The sequence below is a fragment of the Heteronotia binoei genome, chromosome 15 (genome assembly GCF_032191835.1).
Source record: "Heteronotia binoei isolate CCM8104 ecotype False Entrance Well chromosome 15, APGP_CSIRO_Hbin_v1, whole genome shotgun sequence".
NCBI classification, from domain to species: domain Eukaryota; kingdom Metazoa; phylum Chordata; class Lepidosauria; order Squamata; family Gekkonidae; genus Heteronotia; species Heteronotia binoei.
The window spans coordinates 62,639,076-62,657,588 of NC_083237.1; the positions used below are offsets into that span (position 1 = coordinate 62,639,076).

Consider the following 18,513-nt stretch of genomic DNA (forward strand, 5'->3'; position numbering starts at 1 on the left):
GATGGTTCCCCCCCCCCCCCACCACCCCATTTTAGTCACACACAAACAGGAAAAGCGGGTGAAAGTAAGAAGGCTAGAAGTTTTTGTGCAGTGACTTCTGAGGCTACTTGAAAGTTCTAGCAGGAGGTCTGATTCTGGATTAAATGAAATTGTGGTATAACTCTTAAAACTATAAAGGTAAAGGTGCAAGCACCAGTCGTTTCCGACTCTGGGGTGACGTTGCTTTCACAACGTTTTCACGGCAGACTTTTTACGGGGTGGTTTGCCCTTGCCTTCCCCAGTCATCTACGCTTCTCCCCCAGCAAGCTGGGTCCTCATTTTACTGACCTCGGAAGGATGGAAGGCTGAGTCAAAGAAGCCAGACTATGTATAACGAGATCCAGAGCTTTTTCGGTGGCAGCACCAGAACTTTGGAACACCCTCCCAGAAGCTATAAGGGCCCTGCGGGATTTGTCTGCGTTCCGCAGGGCCTGTAAGACCGAACTGTTTAAACAGGCTTTTGCGGTTTGATTGAGAAAGGGCTGCCACCGGACATCCTACAGAATGCTGGCGATCATAGTCGAGAAGTCAATACCGCCTATACCAGACTGAAAAAGCGCTATAGAATGGTTTTAAAGTTATATATGTAAATTATGGTTTTATATGTTTTATTGGATTGATTGTTTTTATAATGTTGTGAGCCGCCCTGAGTCCGCTTGCGGAGAGGGCGGGATATAAATGGGAAGTAATAAATAAATAAACAACCTCGAGCCCGCTACCTGAACCCAGCTTCTGCCAGGATCGAACACAGGTCGTGAGCAGAGCTTGGTCTGCAGTACTGCAGCTTTAGCACTCTGCACCACGGGGCTCCTCCTCAAACTGTATACAGTAGATATTCATTGAATTCCAACCACATGCTAAGCATGGCATAGAAGGACACCATGCCTGCCCCCACTCCGTTGCGTCTGTCTGTGCTTTTGGGTGAAATTTGGCTCAGCCTCATTCACCTTCTTCTCAGAGGCATCGTGGAACACATCTGTTGGAATGGTAAGGAAGTGAAACGGCAGGTGGCAGCACTCTACGGCTGCAATGGCACGCACCAAATAATACACTTTCCAGCTGGATTTTGCCAGTTCACAGAGGTCGTTTTCGCACTCACCTTAATCAGCAGCGACGACCCTCTTCACCGCGCAGGATCTGCGCGGGTTTCGCACTAATTGCCGCGAAGCACCCGGAAGAGCCAGAAAGTCCCGGCGCTTTTGTGGCGCAAACGGAAATCGCCAAAAAGCAGTTTGCGCCGCAAAAGCGCCGGGACTTTCCGGCTCTTCTGGGTGCTCCGCGGCAATTAGTGCGAAATCCGCGCAGATCCTGCGCGGTGAAGAGGGTCGTCGCTGCTGATTAAGGTGAGTGCGAAAACGACCAGAGTAATATCTAATTGGAAAGTGGATTCAAAGTGCATTATTTAGTGCAGAGGTCCCCAACCCCCGGGCTGGGGACCAGTACCGGGCCACGGGGAGGAGGATAGATCCAAGTGGGCGGCCGTGTTGGTATGAAGTAGTAGAACAAAGTAGGATTCAAGTTGCACCTTTAAGAGGCAGCGAGGCTGCGTGGGGGGGAAGGTGGGAGGAGGAAACAGGGGAGGAAAATGGGGGGAGGAGGCGCCATGGGGGGGATGGGAGGAGGCTGAATTGGGTACCCCCACCCTGCTGGTTCTGGGGCCGCGGTCAGCGAGCTGGCCCCAGGGCCAGACCCTGGGGACAAAAAGGTTGGGGATCACTGATTTAGTGTGTGTAAGAGAATCTGCATAAGTAGGGAGACAGGGTGTCTCAGAGCTCTGGGTCCACCAGACACTCAAACGTTTTAACAAGTTCCTTGCCTTTATCCGGAAACGCCAACACCCCAAAGATGAGAGGATGCGGAGCTGAGCTGAGGGTATATACACTACAACATTCCGGTCCCATAGAAACCCTGTTAATGGCAAGCAGTAGTGCCCGTTAAAACTTTTTTTGGGGGAGTGGGGGCATTGGTGTTTCCAAGGCTGAAGAATCACACACACACATACCCCGGTTGCTTCGATGTTTGGCAAATATTTTGATTGAGCTGAGACATTCTGTCCTGCAATGTATCCAGCCACGAACTGCTACGAATTCCTTGAAAGTTTGTGGAAAGTTCATGCCACTCAATCTGCCAGAAGTGCCCAAAATTTGTCACAAACTCGAGTTTGCAAACTGGTTTGTGCCCATTCCTAATTTTGAGTTGAGAGCTGTATATGACCGCTAGGGATGTTCTGTTATTGTCTCTTTTGGGCCTGTCTTGCCACAGGTTTCTCTGGGTACCATTTCTGGCTTTGCTAATCTGTTTCTTGACATCGTTGGGAGAACATTTTTGTTCCAAATAGGTTTGTTGTACATCTTCCAGGCGAGAGTCGCTGTCTGTAGGATTGTAACAACTGTGGCTGTAACATAGAGCCTGGCTGTATACAGTAGATCATTTGCTGTGTTTAGGATGGAAGCTGGAGGCACTTACGGTAGCTATGTTTGACCATCAGTAGATATATCTCTTGGTCATCAAAGGTTAAAACTAGAGATGTCTGAACAGAGATATGCAGCAGAACTGACTTGGAAACCATGGCATGCGCAGCACGAAAGCCAAGCCAAGCTGGCATTCGCACCACACATCTGTCATGACTCTTCCCCTCCCACTGGGCATTCTAGCCAGTAACTCACCAGTCCTGGGATGGAGCTGCACCGCTCTCACCCCCTTCATGAATTCTGCCAAGTTCACCTTCCCTTCCCCTGCAAGGAAAAGAAGAGGCCTCATTAAGAACTGGGGGGCGGGGGGGGAGGACAATCCCAGGAGACACCAAAATGAGAGATGGAAGCCATGAGGCAGAAACTGAGGCCATGTTTTTGGGAAAGGAGCAGCTGGCTTAATTTCATCTCGTCAACACTGCACCCATGCCGACACTTCTGCCGGAGGGTGGGATAAAAAGGTATAAATGATTTCTTAAGAATTTCGGGAGCAAAAATTTACAAGTACATTGAAATCTCTAATCAACAGGCTTTGTTGTCACTTCTTCAAGAAATGTGACTAGGCACCAGACATGATACAGACATGATACTATACACTGTGCAAACATATTGTATTCTTTGGATATTTGTACACTGTTTCAAATAATAGTCTCTGGGTTTCTACACTGGCCCTTTACCATAAAAAATGAACTGCGAAAATAATTCCTGGAAAATTCCACCCCCCCCCCCCCAAGAGTTCCCCTTCAGTACTAACCGTCCAAAGGGGCAGATTTTAATGCTTCCTGCAGCTCTTCAGATGTGAGGTGGATGCCCATGCTGGCTAGGATGCCTTCCAGATCTTGGACACGGACCCTGTCTTCTATGGGAGGTGGGGGAGAAGACACCAATGAGAAGGTGGATTCGGATCTCACATCCACCATCAGAGGAAAGAGATGAAAAAGTCAGTCAGAAGAAGAAGATAGAAGATATTGAATTTATATCCCACCCTGCACTCCAAAGAGTCTCAGAGCGGTTCACAATCTCCTTTACCTTCCTTCCCCACAACAGACACCCTGTGAGGTAGATGAAGATATTGGATTTATATCCCACCCTCCACTCAGAAGAGCCTCAGAGCGGCTCACAATCTCCTTTCCCTTCCTCCCCCACAACAGACACCCTGTGAGGTAGATGAAGATATTGGATTTATATCCCGCCCTCCACTCCGAAGAGTCTCAGAGCGGCTCACAATCTCCTTTCCCTTCCTCCCCCACAACAGACACCCTGTGAGGTGGGTGGGGCTGAGAGGGCTCTCACAGCAGCTGCCCTTTCAAGGACAACCTCTGCCAGAGCTATGGCTGACCCAAGGCCATTCCAGCAGGTGCAAGTGGAGGAGTGGGGAATCCAACCTGGTTCTCCCAGATAAAGAGTCTGCACACTTAACCACTACACCAAACTGGCTCTCCAGAAGTCGCAATTGGCTCTCTGTTTTCTTTTCAGAAGGCTGGAAGTGCAACTTCAGCTCTGCTTCACCCAATGCCTATTAGGTCTGCAATTCTGTGCACCAGACAGATGAAAGGCCTGGAACGTTTCCCCATCGCCCTCTTTAGTTTGTTTCACATCCAGTCTGAGAAAGTGATCTGGAGAACTCAAAAGTCGGTATTAGCAGGTTCTCTGTGGTTTGTATTTCTGCAAACCACAGAATTGACTTTGAACCCATGATGTGTGTAGCATGAAATCTGTCTGTCATGGCCCCCATCCCTTTTCACAGGGCATTCTAGCCTATCCATTAACTCACCGGTCCCGGGATGGGGCTGGACTGCTCTCACCCCCTTCATGAATTCTGCCAAGTTCACCTTCCCTTCCCCTGCAAGGAAAAGAAGGAGAATTCATTGAGAAGGGTGGAGGTTGGAGCACGGTTCCAAGAGACACCATCAAGAGACAGAAGCCAGTGGGTAGGAATTAAGGCCACATCTCTGGGAAGGATCTCCAGTTCTGAAGTCCCAGCAGGAGATCCCCTGGATTTTCAGGCTTCTCTCCTGCTCAGAGAGCCCCGTGGTGCAGAGTGGTAAAGCTGCAGTATTGCAGTCTGAGCTCTCTGCTCGTGACCTGAGTTTGATCCCGGCAGAAGCTGGGTTCAGGTAGCCGGCTCCAGGTTGACTCAGCCTTCCATCCTTCCGAGGTCAGTAAAATGAGTCCCCAGCTTGCTGGGTGGGAAGTGTAGATGACTGGGGAAGGCAATGGCAAACCACCCCATTAAAAAAGTCTGCCGTGAAAACATCGTGATGCGACGTCACCCCAGAGTTGGAAACGACAGGTGCTTGCACAGGGGACTGCCTTTATCTTTTACTCCACCCCCAGTCAGCTGGCTGGTGGGGGGAAGTCCCACCCCAAAAGCCACCATGTGCCTTTCCACTTTGGAAGGCTAGAAGAAGCTTGGAAACGCTTGCTTTTTGGAAGGTGTGTGTGCCTTTAAATCTGTAGGACCCAGGCTGAATGGGGGCAGGGTGAGCTGGCAGAACAACATGGCTGCTCCCAGTGAAGCTGGGAGAAAAGAAGGCAAAGCAGCCCAGACCCTCCGTTTGTTTTACAATCCTTTCAGAAGTACTTTGCATAGTAAAGGATAAACTAGGGCCTTTGGTTTCCCTGGGTTAGTCTGAAGAACTTGGTTGACTATACAGCAGATGGTTACATTCAACAATGTGAGTAAATTGCCCCAGTGAGACCACAAAAGTGTGAGCTAGCAAACTGTTTATTTTGGCTGCTTTGTGAGTGTATGTGTGTTCACTTTCATTTAATGAACATGAACTTGCTAGGGGATGAGGAAATGAAGGCTGTATTCAAGGGAACTGCACTGCTGCATTTTTATTTACTTATTTATTTATTACAGGGAATGGGAAAGTCTCCTGGCTCCACCCCCAAAGTCCCCAGATATTTTCTAAATTAGACTTGGCAACCCTATGGACCACTCAGTTTAATTTCATCCACTCCATCCCACTCTCAACTCTAGCACTGCTGGCGAAGGCTGGAACAAAACAGATAAAAAGTAATTTCTTAAGAATTTCTGGAGCCAAAATTGAAACAAACATCAAAAGTACTAATCGACAGGCTGCGTTATCCCTCCCCCCCTTCAAGAATTGTGACTAGAATTTGGAAGCACATATACTAAAACTGGAATGATATAGAGAAGAACAATTGGGACTAGCCACCAGACATTTTCACAAATGTATAATAAATACATGCATTCTCTGCATATTTGTACTTTGTTTCAAGAAATATTTTCTGGGTTTCTACACCACCCTTTACAATGAAGAACCGATGGAGGAAAGTGTTCCTCTATATCCCTGCGACTTCCCCTCCAGTACTTACCGTTCAAAGGGGCATATTTTAATGCCTCCTGCATCTCTTCGGCTGTGAGGTGGATGCCCGCACTGGCCAGGATGCCTTCCAGATCTTGAACGGGGACCCTGTCTTCTACAGGGAGAGAAGAAATCAGTGGGAAGGTCCATTCGGATCTCACATCCACCAGCAGAAGAAAGGGATGAAAAAGACCGTAAGCGGCTGCTGTCGGCTCTCCGTTTTCTTTTCTGCCAAGGCATTCTTGGCATTGACACTGAGGTCAGCAGGGAAGAACCTGCTGACTATTCCCGGGCCGAAAGAGGTAAAACTACAGAGTACCCTTGCTCGGCCTTCTCTGTTGTGGCTCCACACCTCTGGAACCAGCTTCCGGAAGAAATGCGGGCCCTGCGGGATTTTGAACAGTTCCGCAGGGCCTGCGAGACCATCCTTTTTCGAATGGCCTTCACCGACTAAAGAGAGAGACTGCTAAGTAAACTCACCATCTGTATAATAGCACCAGCATATTAATATTAATTTTATCGTTTTAGAATTTTAATAGAATTTTAATTAAACTGTTAAATTAGACTTGTTTAAATATACTGTATAACGAATGTATTGATTTGTGTTGTTAGCCGCCCTGAGCCAGCTTCGGCGGGGAGGGCGGGATATAAATAAAATGATGAAAAAAAAATTCTAGAAGAAGAAGATATTGGATTTATATCCTGCCCTCCACTCCGAAGAGTCTCAGAGCGGCTCACAATCTCCTGTCCCTTCCTCCCCCACAACAGACACCCTGTGAGGTGGGTGGGGCTGGAGAGGGCTCTCACAGCAGCTGCCCTTTCAAGGACAACCTCTGCCAGAGCTATGGCTGACCCAAGGCCATTCCAGCAGGTGCAAGTGGAGGAATGGGGAATCAAACCCGGTTCTCCCAGATAAGAGTCCGCACACTTAACCACTACACCAAACCAGCTCTATACACCAGGCAGACCAAAGATCTGGAATGATTTCTCCTCACCCACTTTATTTTCTTTCACATCTGTTCAGAGAAAGAGTTCTAGAGAACTCAACGGATGGGTTTCTTTTTGTGATGTTTTAGGTGGTCCACATTTGAAAATACCGTGGTTGGTATTTCTGGATTTCTCTTAGGATGAACAAAGCCTCCTTGAACATCCATCTACAATAAGGAAGGCCTCCCTGCTGAGACCTACAATTCCACTCACTTTCAAACTTGGCCGGTTGCCGTGTAGCTGTAACACTCTCGAGCACGTCCTTCCGGTCCACTTTCCCTTTGGCTGCAAACAAAACAATACAAAACCAAAAAGGGTGACCAGAAGGATGAGATGCACAAGGAAGGTGGGGGAAGGGGGCAGCAGCCCCGATTCCTTCCCATTTCTTGACCTCCAATCTCACACGTGAAATATTCACCTCCTGTGTTTGACATCAAGGCTCTGGAAGGGCCTCCTGTGTTTGACATCAAGGTTCTGGAAGGGCAGCTTTTAGTATGTGGAATGTGCTTGGCTGGAGACGTGACCCAGCTACCACTTTTTTAGGCTTCCAAAGAAGGAATGTCTCCACTTGACAGGAAAACACCACTCATGGCGATCGTGACTAAAGGCAAGCCTTGGGTCCCCGGATGGAGCTCGCCTGATGCCCCGCCCATCAAGATCTGTGGTGGGAAGTTTGACCAGGATTGGCCCGGTCGGATGAGGGGGCTGTACTGGGCAATGTATATAAGCGGGGCCCGGCCTGCGTGTTCTCTCTCTTGTAATGTGCGACTGAATAAACTATGTTGCCTTCAACCCGTCTCGGTTCTCAGTACATTACACAAAGCCTGGCTTTGACTGGGAGAGTTAGCGCGGTGTTAGGGTTAGGAGCGGCAGACGCTAATTTGGTGAACAGGCTTTGGTTCCCCGCTCGTCCTCCACATGAAGCCTGCTGGGTGACTCTGGGCCAGTCACAATTCTATCAGAACTCTCTCAGGCCCACCTACCTCACAAGGTTCCTGCGGTAGGGAGGGAAAGGGGAAGTGAATGTAAGGCACTTTAAGAGTCCTTAAGGTAGAGAATAGTGGGGTATAAATCCTCCTCCTCCTCCTTTTCTTACCAGGCCCTGTCTTGGAACAAGCTACACATTCTGACACGCTCTCAATTACATCAGAAAGACAAGTTCTTCACTACTCACCGTCCCAGGGAACCTGCTTCAGAACCTCCTCCGTCTCCTTTTTTGTCAGGTGGATGCCCACCGTGGCCAGAGCAGGACTCAAGTCGTCAGCCGTAACCACTTCCCCTTGGAGCAACCGGGAAGAATTAGTCTGCTGCACCTAATACCTCCTTGCCTAGTTGCTACTCACAGGCAAGAATTTCTTTCAAGTGCCCAAGAAAGAACAGCTTTACAAAAAATGGTTCTTCATCCCCTCCCCAGTTTGGTCACACAAAACCAGGAAAAGCAAGTGAAGGTAAAAAGGCTGGCTGTTTTTGTGCACTAATTTGCTAGAATTGACCTTGAGCCCCTGGCACATGTAGCAGATAGATAGATAAATTTATTGTCATTGTTCTCCACAAAAAGAGAGCAACGAAATGAGGTGCTCTTCCACAAACATACCAACACATCAAACACACATATTCATATTCATACCATTTAAATACATCTAAAACCATTAAAACCATTAAAACCATTTAAATACATCTAAAACAGATAAACATTCATAAAACCATTAAAACCATTTAAATACATCTAAAACAGATAATCCTTCATAACCCTGCATTTAACCTAACCACAGCACTTGGATAGAAACTGTCCTTAAATCTGTTTGTCCTAGCCTTCAACACTCTATATCGTCTACCTGACGGTAAGATCTCAAATAGCAAATGGCCCAGATGTGAAGGGTCCCTTAGGATCATTTGTATCTTCCTTTTACATCTCATATTATACAGATCCACCAATGAGGGGAGAGAACATCCGCAAATCTTTTGTGCTCTTCTCGTCACTCTTTGGAGCACCCTTCTCTCTGCTTCCGTGCAGCTCCCAAACCACGCGCAGAGGCAATAAGATAAAATGCTCTCAATGGAACTACGATAAAAGGCAACCAGCAGACTCCCTGACAGTTGTAGTGATCTTAAGAGTCTTAAGTAGTATAGTCGTTGCTGGGCCTTTTTCTCTAGAGCTAAAGTATTTGCCCCCCATGTTAGATCTTGTTTCATGGTAATTCCCAGAAACTTCCATTCTGTCACCTGTTCTACCATAACACCATCAATAAACAACGGCTGGATGTCCAAACTACTCTTCCTGTAATCCACTATAATTTCCTTTGTCTTATTTATATTAAAAATAAGATTATTTACTTTACACCAAAGGGACTCCTTTCGTTGTGCACAAAAACTAAGCTAAGCTATAGATCTTTCTGTCATAACCCATCCCCTATCATAGGGCATTCTAGCCAGCTCATTAACTCACCAGTCCTGGGAAAGGGCTGCCCTGCTTCGGCCCCCTTCTTAGATTCTCCCTTCCCTTCCGCTGCAAGGAAAATAAGAGACCTCGTGAAGAACAGGAAGCAGAGGACAACCCCTCCCACCACCATTATGAGGCCTGTCTTCTGCTCATCTGCAGAAGACAGATATCTGGATAACCTGAAAGTTCTGAGCCCAGACAATGGGTAGCATGAAAGCCACGTAGAGCTGCACATCGGTCTGTCATGGCCCATCCCCTCTCACTGGGCATTCGAACTGGCTCATTAACTCACCAGTCCCGGGATGGGGCTGGACTGCTCTCACCGCCTTCATGAATTCTGCCACGTTTACCTTCCCTTCCGCTGCTGTGAAAGGAAGGAGACCTCATTACGAAGGAAGTGGTGGTGGTTGGAGGACAACCCAGGAGACACCAACATGAAGCAGAGGCCAGCAGCAGAAACTGAGGCCTCATCTCCAGAAAGGAGAGGGATGGTGGCTCAGTAGTAGAAGCAGAAGGTCCCAGGTTCAATCCCTGGCATCTCCAAAAAAGGGGTCCAGGCAAATAGATGTGAAAAACTTCAGCTCGAGACCCTGGAGAGCCGCTGCCAGTCTGAGAAGACAATACTGACTTTGATGGACCTAAGGTCTGATTCAGTATAAGGCAGCTTCGTATGTTCCTAAAGGACTCCGGACCAGCCAGTTTAATTTCATCCACTCAACTCCACCCCCTGCTTTAGCACTTCTGGGGGAGGGTGGAATAAAAAGATAAAAGTCATTTCTTAAGGATTTCTGGAGCCAAAATACGATTGTACATCAAAAGCACAAATCAACCGGCTGCAATATCCTTCCTTCAAGAAATGCAACGAGGCACCAGACATTCTCACCAATGTATAGTAAACATTGTGCATTCATGCTGTATTCTCTGCATGTCTGTACTTTGTTTCAAGGAATATTTTCTGGGTTTCTACATTGCCCTCTACTACGAAAAACGGATGGACAAATGTATTCCTCTGTATCCCAGAGTCTCCCCTCCGGTACTTACCATCAACAGGGGCATATTTTAATGCTTCCTGCATTTCTTTGGCTGTGAGGTGGATGCCCGCACTGGCTAGGATGCCTTCCAGATCTTGAACACGGACCCTGTCTTCTACAGGGAGGGAAGAAATCAGTGGGAAGGTGGATTCAGATCTCGCATCCACCAGCAGAGGAAAGGGATGGAAAAGTCAGTCAGCAGCTGAGGTTGGCTCTCTGTTTTCTTTTCAGAAGGCTGAAGGTGCAATTTCATCCCTTCTTCACCCAACGCCTATTAGGTCTGCAAGGCATTTTGTGCACCAGGTGAATTGATTTCCCCTCCCCCACTTTCTTTCCTTTCACATCCATTCAGAGAAAGAATTCCCGAGAACTCAAAAACTGGGGTTGTTTTTGTAATGTTTTCAGTGGTCCAAATTCAAAGGTACTCTGTGGTTTGTGTTTCTGGATTTTTTCCTTAGGAAAAACGAGGCATCCATGAATGTCCATCTACACTGGGGAAGGCCTCCTTGCTCACTCCTACAGTTCCACTCACTTTCAAACATGGCTGGTTGGTTCTTTCTCCCATCCACCCAATCCACCAATTTGGTCACACACAATCAGGAAAAGCAAGTGAAGGTAAGAAGGTTGAAGTTTTTGTGCACTAATTTGCCAGAATAGACCTTGAACCCCTGGCACATGTAGCATGAAAGCCCAGCCAAGCTGCACATCTGTCTGTCAAGACTCATCCCCTCTCACTGGGCTTTCTAGCCGGACGATTAACTCACCAGTCCCGGGATGGGGCTGGACTGCTCTCACCCCCTTCATGAATTCTGCTAAGTTCACCTTCCCTTCCGCTGCAAGGAAAAAAAGGAGACCTCATTAACAAAGGAAGGTGGGAGGGGTTGGAGGACAATCCCAGGAGACACCAACGTGAGACAGAGAAGAAGAAGAAGATATTGGATTTATATCCCGCCCTCCACTCTGAAGAGTCTCAGAGTGGCTCACACTCTCCTTTACCTTCCTCCCCCACAACAGACACCCTGTGAGGTAGATGAAGATATTGGATTTATATCCCGCCCTCCACTCCGAAGAGTCTCAGAGCGGCTCACAATCTCCTTTCCCTCCTCCCCCACAACAGACACCCTGTGAGGTGGGTGGGGCTGGAGAGGGCTCTCACAGCAGCTGCCCTTTCAAGGACAACCTCTGCCAGGGCTATGGCTGACCCAAGGCCATCCCAGCAGGTGCAAGTGGAGGAGTGGGGAATCAAACCCGGTTCTCCCAGATAAGAGTCCGCACACTTAACCACTGCACCAAACTGGCTCCCCAGAGGCCTGCAGGCAGAAACTGACGCCTCGTCTCCAGAAAGGACTCAGGACCAGCCAATATAATTTCATCCAATCAACCCCATTCCCAACTCTAGCACTTTTTGGGAGGGGGGGGGAGGGTGGGACAAAAACATATAATTGATTTCTTAAGAATTTTTGGAGCCAAAGTTTAAACATACATCAAAAAGTACTAATCAACAGGGTGTGTTACCCCCCCTCCCCTTCAAGAAATTTATTTATTTGTAATTTATATCCCGCCCTTCTCACCAGGTGGCTCGGGGCGGCTTACAACATATAAAATCTAACATGACATATAAAAGTTTAAACATTTCATATAATTTACATAATTAAAATTAAACCACTCAAACAATTTACATATAAAACATTAAAATATTCTACAGTCTTATAAAGCTACGCTCGATTTCAGATTTGAGTGCCGGTTAGTTGTAAGCCTGCTGGAAGAGGGTTGTCTTACAGGCCCTGCGGAATTGAGCAAGGTCCCGCAGGGCCCTTACCTCTTCCAGCAGCTGGTTCCACCAAGAAGGGGCCATTACGGAAAAGGCCCTATCCCTCGTAGATTTCAAACGGGCTTCCTTTGGCCCGGGGACAACAAGGAGGTTTTGCGTTCCCGATCTCAGTACTCTCTGGGGAACATGTGGGGAGAGACGGTCCCTCAGGTAGGCAGGTCCTAGGCCATATAGGGCTTTAAAGGTAATGACCAGCACCTTGTACCGAACTCGATAAATGTGAGTAAGCACCAGACATTTTCACAAATGTATATTTAACACTGTGCATACATGTAGTATTCTCTGCATATTTGTACTTTGTTTCAAGGAATATTTTCTGGGTTTCTACATTGCCCTCGACTATGAATGATAGACGGAGGAAATTATTCCTCTATATCCCCGTGACTTCCACTCCAGTACTCACCATTCAAAGGGGCATATTTTAATGCTTCCTGCAGCTCTTCGGCTGTGAGGTGGATGCCCACGCTGGCCAGGATGCCTTCCAGATCTTGAACACGAATCCTGTCTTCTATGGGGGGGAGAAGAAATCAGTGGGAAGGTGAATTCAGCACCAGTTTCCCACTCACCTCATGCCACTCTCACGTTTCTCTTCTCCGCGGGGCTTCCTTCTGATGTCACACTATCTGCCCCGTTGGCGTTTTCGCGCAACAAACAGAAACCTCTAAAAAATAGTTTGTTAGCACCGCGAAAACGTCACGTTACTTGCAGCCCCTGGGGCAGACAGTGTGAGAAGAGGAACGTGAGAGCGGCATGAGGTGAGTAGGAAATCGGTCCAGATCTCACATCCACCAGCAGGCGAAAGGGATGGAAAAGTCAGTTGGAAGCCGCAGTTGGCTCTCTGTTTTTTTCCCCACAAGACTGAAGGCGCAACTTCATCCCTTCTTCATGCAATGCCTATTAGATCTGCAAGGCATTCTGTGCACCAGGCAGACCAAAGTTTTGGGAATGTTCTCCCTTTGCCCACTTCAGGTGGATTAACATCGATTAAGAGAAAAAATAGGGATTGTTTTCATAATGTTTTCAATGGTCCAAAATCAAAGGTGCTCTGTGGTTTGTGTTTCTGGATTCTTCTTAAGAACTTCACAATACAAGAACTCGTGGGCATTCGATGAAATTGCTGAGCAGACAGGTTAAAATGGATAAAAAGAAGTACTTCTTCACCCAAAGGGTGATTAACATGTGGATTTCACTGCCACAGGAGGTGGTGGCGGCCACGAGCATGGCCACCTTCAAGAGGGGTTTGGATAAAGATATGGAGCAGAGGTCCATCAGTGGCTATTAGCCACAGTGTGTGTGTATATATAAATTTTTTTTGCCACTGTGTGACACAGAGTGTTGGACTGGATGGGCCATTGGCCTGATCCAACATGGCTTCTTTTGTGACACAGAGTGTTGGACTGGATGGGCCATTGGCCTGATCCAACATGGCTTCTCTTATGTTCTTCTGTGACACAGAGTGTTGGACTGGATGGGCCACTGGCCTGATCCAACAGGGCTTCTCTTATGTTCTTATGTGACGCAGAGTGTTGGACTGGATGGGCCACTGGCCTGATCCAACAGGGCTTCTCTTATGTTGTTATGTGACGCAGAGTGTTGGACTGGATGGGCCACTGGCCTGATCCAACATGGCTTTTCTTATGTTCTTATGTGACACAGAGTGTTGGACTGGATAGGCCATTGGCCTGATCCAACATGGCTTCTCTTATGTTCTTATGTTCTTAAGACGAGCAAAGCCTCCTTGAACTTCTATCTACAATGGGGAAGGCCTCCCTGCTGACTCCTACAGTTCCACTCACTTTCAAACATGGCCGGTTGCCGAGTAGCCATGACACTCTCGAGCACGTTCTTCAGGTCCACTTTCCCTTTGGCTGCAAACGAAAGCAAAGAGGCTGATCGGGAGGATGAGATACACCGAGGAAGGTAGGTGAATGGGGCAGCAGCCTAAATTCCTTGCCATTTCCCCTCTTCTTATCCCACTCCTGAAATATTCACCTTCGGTGTTTGACCTCAAGGCTCTAGAAGGGTATGTGGGATGTGCTTGGTTGTAGACATGATCCAGCTGTCTCTCTTTTGGGCCCCCAAAGCAGGAATATCATACCACATTTTTACAAAGCCTGCCTTTGACTAGGACAGTCAGCATGGTTTTGCGCAGGGCTTTTTTTTTGAGCAGGAACGCAGCCCCAGCTGGCTTGGCATCAGGGGTGTGGCCTAAGATGCAAATGACTTCCTGCCCTGGGTCATGGTTAAGAGTCATGTAGACTAACCTGATTCCCTGCCCATCCTTCCCCCAAGGCCTGCTGACTCTGGGCCAGTTCTGTCAGAACTCTCCGAGGTCCACCTACCTTACAAGATGCCTATGGTGGGGAAGGGAAGGGAATGAGGATGGAAGCCACCGAGACTCCTTAAGGTACAGAAAAGCGGGGTATAAAAACCTCCTTCTCCTCCTCTTTTTCTAACCATGCCCTGTCTTGGCGCAAACTACACATTCCCAAGGGCTGTTTTGGAGTTCCCTGCCTCTCAAGACGGATCTGGATGCAATTTCTGGGCATTCAAGTGGATGTCAGTGAAGACCGGCAAACTGAACTGCCAGAAACTTAGTTCTTGCCTTATTTCTTGCCATACAGAGTCCTCCATTCATCAGCTGTCCAAGAAATTTAGCACTGGAACAGGCACGGAAGTGTCCTTTTCATTCCTGATGAATAGAGCCTGAGGGGGAATCGTGCATTCCAACACCAAACTGCATCAGAAAGACCAGTTCTTCACTACTCACCGTCCCGGGGGACGTGCTTCAGAACCTCCTCCATCTCCTTTTTTGTCAGGTGGATGCCCATCTTGGCCAGAGCGGGACTCAAGTTGTCAGCCGCAACCGTTTCCCCTTAGAGCAATCAGGAAGAATTAGTCTGATGCCACGCTTAATACCTCCTTGCTTAGTCACTACTCCCAGGTTAGAATTTCTTTCAAGTGACCAAGAAAGGGCAGCTGTACAAAAAACGGTTCTCCCCCCACCCCCAATTTGGTCACACAGAATCAGGAAAAGCAGATGAAGATACGAAGGCTGGCTGTTTTTGTGCACTGATTTGCTAGAATTGACCTTGAACCCCTGGCACATGTAGCACGAATGCTAAGCCGAGCTGCACATCTTTCTATTGCGGCCCATCCCCTCTCACAGGGCATTCTGTTCATTAACGCACCGGTCGTGGGCGGTGGCTGCACCGGTTTGGCCCCCTTCTTCAATTCTCCCACGTTCACCTTCCCTTCCACTGCAAGGAAAAGAAGAGGCCTCGTGAAGAACAGGGAGCAGAGGACAATCCCCTCTCCCACCCCATTATTATGTATTCATCTGCAGAAGGCAGATATCTAGGTAACTTGAAAGTTTGTGACCAAGGGAGGTGTGGCATGAAAACACATTTGTCCGTCATAGTCCCATCTCCTCTCACAGGGCATTCTGGCCAGCTCATTAACTCACCGGTCCTGGGATGGAGCTGCACCGCTCTCACCCCCTTCATGAATTCTGCCAAGTTCACCTTCCCTTCCCCTGCAAGGAAAAGAAGGAGACCTCATTAAGAATTGGGTGGGCGGACGACAACCCCAGGAGACACCAAAATGAGACAGAGGCCAGCAGGAGAAACTGAGGCCTCATTCTGGGAAGGACTTAGGAGCAGTTAGTTTAATTTCCAATTCTAATTCCAATTCTAACACTTCTGGGGGAGGTCGGGACAAAAAAATAGAAGTGATTTCTTAAGAATTTCTGGAGCCAATATTGAAATGTACATTGGGAGCACCAATCAAGAAGCTGCGTTCTTTCCCCTTCAAGAAATGTGACTGGGCACCCGACATTCTCACCAATGCCTATTAAGCATTGTGCATACATGTTGTATTCTCTGCATATTTGTACTTTGTTTCAAGGAATATTTTCTGGGTTTCCACATTGCCCTCTGCTATAAAAAACTGATGGAGGAAGTTCTTCCTCTATATCGGGGGTGGCCAACGGTAGCTCTCCAGATGTTTTTTTGCCTACAACTCCCATCAGCCCCAGCCAGCATGGCCAATGGCTGGGGCTGATGGGAGTTGTAGGCAAAAAAAAACATTTGGAGAGCTACCATTGACCACCCGCGCTCCATATCCCTGGGACTTCCCCTCCAGCACTTACCATCCAAAGGGGCATATTTTAATGCTTCCTGCAGCTCTTCGGCTGTGAGGCGGATGCCCACACTGGCCAGGATGCCTTCCAGATCTTGAACACGGACCCTGTCTTCTACAGGGAGAGAAGAAATCAGTGGGAAGGTGAAATCAGATCTCACATCCACCAGCAGAGGAACAGGAAGAAAAAGTCAGTCGGTGGCTGCGGTTGGTTCTCTATTTTCTTTCACATCCCTTCTTCCCCCTATGCCTCTTAGGTCTGCAAAAGAACAGTGGCAGCACAATATATGAAATCCAAAAATACAACAATACAAACTATTGTGCACAAACAAACACTCTTAACTGGTGTATATAAAGTTCTATTATAATGAAATGAACAGCCTACAACAGTGGGCATACATTCATACAGTGTCTGAGTCTGTGTACTCATTTTGAAAACTCAGTGACTGTGTGGGGTCCTCCTTGGTATATTGTTTTGAGACTGTTGTTTTCTATTTATACTGTATGAATGTATGCCCACTGTTGTAGGCTGTTCATTTCATTATAATAGAACTTTATATACACCAGTTAAGAGTGTTTGTTTGTGCACAATAGTTTGTATTGTTGTATTCTTAGGTCTGCAAGGCATTCTATGCACCAGGCAGACCAAAGGCCTGGAATGTTCTTCCCTCACCCACTTCAGCTGACTTAACATCGATTCAGAGAAAAAGTTCCAGAGAACTCAAAACTCGGGATTGTTTTTATAATGTTTTAGGCAGTCCAAATTCAAAGGCACTCTGTGGTTGGTGTTTCTGGATTTTTCTTAGGATGAACAAGGCCTCCTTGAATGTCCATCGACAATGGGGAAGGCCTCCCTGCTCAGTCCTCCAGTTCCACTCACTTTCAAACATGGCCGGTTGCCGTGTAGCCATGACAGTCTCAAGCACATTCTTCAAGTTCACTTTTCCTTCAGCTGAAAACAAAACAACACAAAACAAAAGAGGAGGAGATGCACAGAGGAAGGTGTGAGAAGGGGTCAGCAGCTTCCATTCCTTGCCACTTCCCCACTTCCAATCCCACTCCTAAAATATTCATGTCCTGTGTTTGACCCCAAGACTCTAGAAGGCATGACCTAGCTACCTCTTTTTGGACCTCAAAAGCAGGAATGTCTCCCTTTGACAGGAAAACACCATACTTTCATAAAGCCTGCCTTTGACCAGGATGGCCAGCACGGTGTCGTGGTTAAGAGTGGTGGACTTAATCTGGTGAACAGGCTTGATTCCCGGCTTGTTCGTCACATGAAGCCTGCTGGGTGACCCTGGGCCAGTCACAGTTTTGTCAGAACTCTCTCAGGCCCATCTACCTTACAAGGGGTCTGTGGTGGGGAGGGGAAGGGAATACAGATGTAAGCCACTTTTGAGTCTCCTTAAAGAAGAGAAAAGCGGGGTATAAAAACCTCCTTCTCCTCCCCTTATTCTTACCAGGCCTTGTCTTGAAACAACTATGCATTCTCAAGAGTTCCCTGCCTCCCAAGGTCAATCTGGATCCACTTTTGGGGCATTTAAATGGATGTCAGTGAAGACAGGCTAAGTTAACTGCCAAAAACTTAGTTCCTGCCTTATTTCTCGCCATACAAAGCCCCGCATTCATCAACTGCATGTTAAAATTAGTGCTGGAACAAGACACTGTAGTGTCATTTTTACTCTTGAGGAATGTTTGGAACCTGATGGGGAATCGTGCATTCCAACATCAGATTGCATCAGAAAGACCAGTTCTTCACCACTTACCATCCCGGGGGACCTGCTTCAAAACCTCCTCCATCTCCTTCTTTGTCAGGTGGATGCCCATCTTGGCCAGAGCAGGACCCAAATCATCATCCGCAACCATTTCCCCTTAGAGCAATCAGGAAGAGTTAGTCTGATGCTGCACCTAATATCTCCTTCTCTAGTCACAACATAAGAACATAAGAGAAGCCATGTTAGATCAGGCCAATGGCCCATCCAGTCCAACATTCTGTGTCACAGAAGAACATAAGAGAAGCCATGTTGCATCAGGCCAGTGGCCCATCCAGTCCAACACTCTGTGTCACATAAGAACATAAGAGAAGCCCTGTTGGATCAGGCCAATGACCCATCCAGTCCAACACTCTGTGTCACATAAGAACATAAGAGAAGCCCTGTTGGATCAGGCCAGTGGCCCATCCAGTCCAACACTCTGTGTCACATAAGAACATAAGAGAAGCCCTGTTGGATCAGGCCAA

General features: G+C 47.6%; 2 long non-coding RNA genes across 2 annotated transcripts; both read right to left on the reverse strand.

Annotated features, from left to right (window-relative positions):
- Positions 1 to 11,069: 11,069 nt before the first annotated feature.
- Positions 11,070 to 14,008, reverse strand: LOC132584418 (uncharacterized). Its single transcript, XR_009556249.1, has 3 exons — positions 13,931 to 14,008; positions 12,538 to 12,642; positions 11,070 to 11,136 (listed from the first exon to the last, which is right to left on the reverse strand). It is a non-coding gene; the product is annotated as an uncharacterized LOC132584418 (long non-coding RNA).
- Positions 14,009 to 15,600: 1,592 nt separating this feature from the next.
- Positions 15,601 to 17,227, reverse strand: LOC132584162 (uncharacterized). The gene is made up of 3 exons (XR_009556238.1): positions 17,155 to 17,227; positions 16,285 to 16,389; positions 15,601 to 15,669 (listed from the first exon to the last, which is right to left on the reverse strand). It is a non-coding gene; the product is annotated as an uncharacterized LOC132584162 (long non-coding RNA).
- Positions 17,228 to 18,513: the final 1,286 nt, after the last annotated feature.